The 6,684-nt window shown below is 43.5% G+C and overlaps 1 protein-coding gene and 1 long non-coding RNA gene across 8 annotated transcripts in view; one reads left to right on the forward strand and one right to left on the reverse strand.

The window, feature by feature from the left end:
- The window catches only part of LOC123607171, a 30,374-nt gene that overhangs the window by 8,676 nt on the left and 15,014 nt on the right, over positions 1-6,684 (reverse strand). The gene's annotated exons all lie outside the window — the stretch shown is intronic.
- The window catches only part of RBM33 (RNA binding motif protein 33), a 141,087-nt gene that overhangs the window by 3,251 nt on the left and 131,152 nt on the right, over positions 1-6,684 (forward strand). The window lies entirely within an intron of this gene.

Raw genomic sequence — 6,684 nt, forward strand, 5'->3', positions numbered from 1 at the left:
CTGAGCCGAAATCAAGAGTCAGATGCTTAACCGACTGAGCCACCCTGGCACCCCTATGATGGCATATTCTTTTCCAGCTAATCCCATATGATTAGCTCTGTGCATTTAAAAAAAAAAAATGTACTTCAGAATCATCAATCACATTCCGTAAAGAATTCTACTAGAATTCTTATTTAGGTTGTGTTGAGTTTATTTACATAATTTGAGAATGATTGGTATTTTTACAGTATGGGTTCTTTCATCCAGCAACAAGAGTGTCTCTGTCAAGCTTTTCTTTTTTGTCTGTTAGTCATCTGCCAAATGTTTATTGAGTACCTGCTCCTGTGCCGGGCACTGATCTAAGAGGCTGGGGTACATAGTGAATAAACCAGAGGTCCCTTCCCCTGTGGAACTTACATTAAGTAAAATTTTCTTTATATAGTTCTTTCACATTTCTTGTTAGTTTTGTTCGTAGATATTTTGTATTTGTCACTGTGGATGGTGTACTTAAAAAAAATTTTTTTTAAATATTTATTTTTGAGAGAGAGAGAGACAGTGTGAGTGGGGGAGGGGAACAGAGAGAGAGGGAGACACAGAATCCAAAGCAGGCTCCAGGCTCTGAGCTGTCAGCACAGAGCCCGGCACAGGGTTGGAACTCATAAACCGTGAGATCACGACCTGAGCCGAAGTGGAACGCTTAACTGACTAAGCCACCCAGGTGCCCCTAAGATAGTGTAGTTTTTAATCCTATTCTCACATTTGATATTGATCTGTAGAAAAGCTTTTTTAAGAAGGGGCGCCTGGTGGCTCAGTCGGTTGAGTGTCCAACTTTGGCTCAGGTCATGATCTCGTGGTTTGTGAGTTCAAGCTCCACATTGAGCTCTCTGCTGTCGGTGCAGATCTGCTTCAGATCCTCTGTCCCTCTCTCTTTGCCCCTCCCCTACTTGTGCTCTCTTAAAAATAAAATAAAACATTTAAGATCTAATTGAATAGTATACACCTGGCTTTTTGAATCTTGTTTTACCAGTTTGGTACTTTAGATTTTCTAGTTAGACAGTCATTTCTGCAGTGTGTTTTGCTCTAATATTTATAGCTCTCATTTCTTGTCTTGTCTCAGAGGCACTCATCATTAAGCCCTCCAGTATGATGTTGAAGAGTGCGGGTGGTGACAGGCTTCTCTGTCTTGTGAGCTTGTTCTGGGTTTTAAAGAGTGTTCTTTTTAATGTTTTGCCGTTAGATATGTATACTGTAGGTTTGTGATACTGTTTTTTTTTTTAGTGAAGAAGTTTGTTTTTTGAGTCCTTTAATTTTCATCAAATGCTTTTTCCTTATCTATTGAGGTGATCTGTGAGGTCCTTTCTTTAATCTCTTAATGTATTATGTTGGTAGATTTCTAGTGTTGAACCAACCTTGCATTCTTGGGCTCAAAACCTGTGTGTTTTGTTCTTTTTAATATATGGTTGGATTTCATTTTAGGATTTATGTACGAGCATAAGAAAGATTGGCTTATAGTTTTCTTCCTTTGTGTTTGTGTGTGCATTGGTGCTATCCTGTTTCTTTTTTTTTTTTTTTTTTTTTTAATGAAATGCTGATTTCCTAGAACGAGTTGAGAAGTTTTCTGGGACATAATGAAAAAACCTTTGTATTAAATGTTGAAGAACTCTGTCTGCAAAGCCATTGGGGTCTGGTACCTCTTTATTTTTCAGTTTCTTCTATCATTGGTCTCTTTCACTTTTTAAAAGTCTCTGGGTCATTTTTTTTGAGTTTATTTACGTAAGTAATCTTTACACTCAGCATGGGGCTTGAACTCCCTACAGTGAGATCAAGACTTGCATACCCTTCTGTCTGAGCCAGCTAGGTGCCCCTCTGTGGGTCAGTTTTGGTAGATTTTTCTGGCAAAGTACTTCTTTATGTTTTCAAATGAATTCGTGTAGGGTTCAACACTCCCATTTCTAGTGTGGTAAAGCTAAATTTTTTGACTCAGGCTTGCCCGAACAGATTTTTACTTTGTTTTTATACTTGATTGATGATCTGGTTAGGCCTAGAATTCTAGATTTGAATTCATTTTCCTTAGATTTTTGGTGGTGTTGCTGTGTTTTCCTGGCTTCCAGTTCTGCTGTTGAAAGTGATGGCATTCTGATTCCTTTGTATGTGACCTTTTTCTCTCCCTGGAAGATTTTAACAGTTACTCCTCAGTGTTCTCAAATTTCATCAGCAAATATCTTTTTATTGTGCTTTGCATTTGGGGGACACTTTAGTCTGGGAATCTTCAGTTTTGGGAAATTTTCTTATATATTTCTCCCTATCATTTCTCCTTGTCTCATTTAACTGAAACTTATTGCTGGTTTTTGATACTTCAGTTATATACAAAACATAAGAATAACAAGACAGTTCATGGAGATGCTTTTGTGAGGATAGGCACTTTGGTAGTTCATAGAGTGAGGTGGAGGGATAGATGCCTAGGACGGGAGAAGCACAGCGGTCAGGGCGGTTCTGGGGCCTCAGCAGGCTCACAGTTGCTGGTGGCGCTTTGCTCCAGGGATGCCCCGTGTCTACAGCTACTTCGTCAGTTACTTACCGACGTAGGAATTTTGTTCTGTTCCGCCAGATGCTGTTTATCTTTTTTATTTGTATTTTTTTTGTTTTTTTAATTTTTAAAAATGTTTTATCTATTTTTGAGAGAGTGAGAGAAAACAAGAATGAGCAGGGGAGGGGCGGAGAGAGAGAGGGAGACACAGAATCTGAAGCAGGCTCCAGGCCCTGAGCTGTCAGCACACAGCCCGAAGTGGGCCTCGAACTCATGAACTGCGGGATCATGACCTGAGCCTAAGTCTGATGCTTAACCCACTCAGGCACCCCAAATGCTGTTTATCTTTAGCTGTTTTAGCTATTGCTAAATGTGGGTCCACTATTTGCCATCTTTTGATATTTTCTCCTCTTTTTTGAAAGAAGATGGAACTCTAATACTTACGTATAATTCCATTTTTAAAATGTTAACAACTAAGTCAACTAAGAAGAGAGCATGTAAATCAGAGAGCATGTGTCTTGTAGACCACCAGATTGCAGCCTGTGCCTGAGTGATTCTGCCTGTGCGATTTACTGCGTTCCATAAAATAAGTGACCTTCCTACCTAACCATCAACGAAGTCATAGTTGCCCTTTAACATATTTTTTAAAGTTTATTTATTCGGAGCGAGAGAGAGAGTGTGTGAGCATACACATGAGCAGAGAAGGAGCGGAAAGAGGGAGAGAGAGAGAATCCCAAGCAGGCTCCATGCTGTCAACACAGAGCCCCATGCATGGCTTGAGCTCACAAACCGTGAGATCGTGACCTGAGCGGAGATCAAGAGTCAGACGCTTAACTGACTGAGCCACCCAAGGGGCACCCCCCCCCTTTAATATTTTCATATAGGAAATCAGAGGGTATGCTGCTATAGCTGCTTCCTCAGTAAATTGAAGAGTGCTGTACTTGGTGTTTGGTAGACTTGAGTTTAAATCTGGCTTTGTGGTTCACTAACTTTGGCTAGTCTTGTTTTTCACATCTGTAAAAGGAGGATTTGCGGTTGGATTGAAGGAGAAAACAAGTGTAAAAGTGCGAGCTCATTGAAGTAAAATGAATCCTGTGTTCAGCCCCTCTGTAGTGCTGGGATTATTTGAGTTTTATCAGTGAGTCGGAACAGAAGCTGTGCCAAGTGTCCCAAGTATGAAGGGTTTTAATACAGGAATTAGAGGCTTCCACAGTGGTTGGAAAGGTGCAGGTGCAACGGCTGGGAAAACTTTCTCTAGTGATCTCAGCCTAGTTGTGAGGAGCTTGCGTGGCAGTCCTGTGACCCCGCAGAGTCTGGGGGAACCTCATGGGCCTTCTCAGTCGGCTCTGCTGCAGGTACTGACTTTGGGCGGTATCAATCCTTAAGAAGCCACCACTGACTGTCACAGCTCCTGTGAGCCCAGGGGCAACAACGTGGTTTTCCAGAGCTCACTCCGTCGTCTCTGACGGCCTCCCGTCTGCCGTGTGTGTGTCCTGCCTCTGCCTCCTGAGAATAACTCCTGAGAATGGCTGTGAAGCTAATTGGGACTCGGGCTTCCTGTGAGCGCCTCGCCTCGTGCAGTCCAAGCACACGAACAGAGGCTCGGGGAGGGCACTCCTGCATTTGCCCTGCACCTTTGTGGAGTGTGGAGACCACAGTCTGCACAGCAGTTGCTTGTGTCTGTGGAAGGCAGAAAAGGGACTGGCCGGGGTGGGGGGGGTGGGGAGCTTTTTCCTTTTCTTTGACGTTTCTTCCCTTAAGTTTCACCTATTTAGCAACTGATCTTTGCCAGTTTAGAAAGTTTAACTTTTTAGGAGGGTATAGACTTTTGGGAAAAGAAATAGGGTGTGATTTCCTTCACATTCCTAAGTCGTGGTGGGGACATCGGTTGGCTGAGCTCAGACTGCTGGCCCTCCTCCAGGCTGCCCAGGATGGCAGAGAATCGAGGCTCTAGCTTTTGTAGCCTGGGGAGGCAGAGCCCTGTCTTCTATCGGGACTCCTAGTGTGATTGACTTCCAGACTCAGGAAGAAATTCAGTTGCAGGACAGGCAGACAAATGGCCAGTGCGCACTACACGTAAACAGAGTACAAAGTTCATTTCAAGGGAGAGCCTGTCCAGGGGCCCATATAGGTGAGAGATCTTTAAAACGATGACTACAAATTATTTTTCAAGCAACATGGCATAGAGGCTCTGTCTGATTATTTTGCTTGGTTGCTCAGTTTGGTAGTTTTACTCTGTAGGGCTAACATGCTCACTTTCAAAGTTCTTCCCCCCGTCCCCTCTTTCAGTAGGTTTCGTGTCCAGCATGGAGCTCAATGCCGGGCTTGTACTCAGGACCCTGACATCCAGACCTGAGCTGAGATCAAGAGTCGGAAGCTTAACCGACTGAGCCACCCAGGTGCCCCTCAAAGTTCTTGAACGTTACCCTGGTCGTTCTTCCTAGATGGCTCAAATAAAGGGTCTAAATTTTCTCACCTGTGAAATACAGAATTTTCACTATTAGTGATTTAGAATATGAGCATATCATACGTGAGAATGGTGTTGAAGCAAAAGGAAGAAGGTTGGGAACCTTTGGACTAGAGCAAAGATTGGCAAATTTTGTCTGCAAAGGGCCAATGGTAAATATCTTAGGCTTTGCAGATCACATGGCTTCTGTTGCAATTACTCTGTTTTGCCCTTGTAGCCTGAAAGCAGCTCTGAACAATATGTAATTGAATTGGCGTACACTGTTTCAATAAAAGCTTGCTTGTATAAACAGGCAGCAGCCACATTTGGACAGAGAGGGGTGGCAGACCGTACTTGGCCTGTGGACCGGAATTTGCTGACCCTTGGACTAGGCAGTTGGCTAGAACCCTGTTCAAGCTAATGTTCTGTACTGTTTATAATCCAAGTCCCAGGTTCCTGGAAAAGAGGAAATAGTTAGAATGCTAAGCAAGAGAGTTAGGTTAATTATAGACCTCTCATTGCTATGTAATTGGAAATTATAAAAAATTCCGGCAGATACCTATAGCCTTGCTCTAAGAAAAAGTGATTCCCTTATGAAAATAGAATATCCAGGAGGATGTTTAATTAAATTTTTTTTAAATGTTTTATTTATTTTTGAGAGAGAGAGACAGCATGAGCTGGAGTGAAAGAGAGACACAGAATCTGAAGCAGGCTCCAGGCTCTGAGCTGTCAGCACAGAGCCTGATGCCGGGCTCCAACTCACAAACCGTGAGATCATGACCTGAGCCGAAGTCGGACGCTTGACCGACTGAGCCACCCAGGCACCCCTAACAAGATATTTGGGTAAGGAGAGTCTCCTGGTGAGGGCATTGACCACTCTGGTCCTGCAAAGTTAATTTTCCCCTGGGGTCTTCAGGGATGCATTGTTCTTGCTTCACAACCGGATGACTGTGGACACAATTTGTTCTCTTGGTTCTGCTCAATGTGATAGGTACAAACTGGAACTTTAAAGAAAGGGGCTGCACGTATTCTAAAGGTACTGCGTTAGGTGTGGTCTTTCCTTTGCTTCGCATGCCTTTGTCCAAGCACGTGGACCCAGCACCGAGCGTTGTGTTTCCTTCCTTTTGGCAATTTTAGTTGTTTTCCACTTCTGTTGCTGTAGCTGTAATCTCACTGCAGTACTTACGGGTACTTTTTGTTTGTTTTTGGTCTTTTTCTGTTTCCTTGGTGTCAGGGGATGAGATTGCTTTCTCCAGAAAAAGAGGCCTCCATCTGCCTTTGCAACCCCAGACTTCTTTCCCCCGTGCTCACATGGATTTACGCTAGGGCCGGGATTCCCAGCAGTGTGCCTTTCGGGACGTCACTGTTCGTAACTTCCCCCCTTTGATTCATCCTCGTGTTTGATCCCTTGTCCTCTTCCACGATACACACCTGCTCATGGTCACTTTGCCCTCCTCCACTGAGAAAAACAAAAACAAACTTTTTTCTCTATTTTAAATAGTCCCCTTTGGGCATCTGTTCCACGTTTGTGCATACGTGGCCACATCTTCTTGAGGGCGAGTCTATACCTGTATAAAGCAATAGCGTCTCAGTCCTTCGACTTCTGTCGATCTTCGTGCTGGGAGAAGCCATTTAATACAGTAAACGGTAGAGAATAGCGTGACGAACCTGTTAACCTCACAGCTGGAATGAGCACTTAACATTTGGTCCCATTTGCATCAGGTTTGTGTTT

The sequence above is a fragment of the Leopardus geoffroyi genome, chromosome A2 (assembly GCF_018350155.1).
Source record: "Leopardus geoffroyi isolate Oge1 chromosome A2, O.geoffroyi_Oge1_pat1.0, whole genome shotgun sequence".
NCBI lineage: Eukaryota > Metazoa > Chordata > Mammalia > Carnivora > Felidae > Leopardus > Leopardus geoffroyi.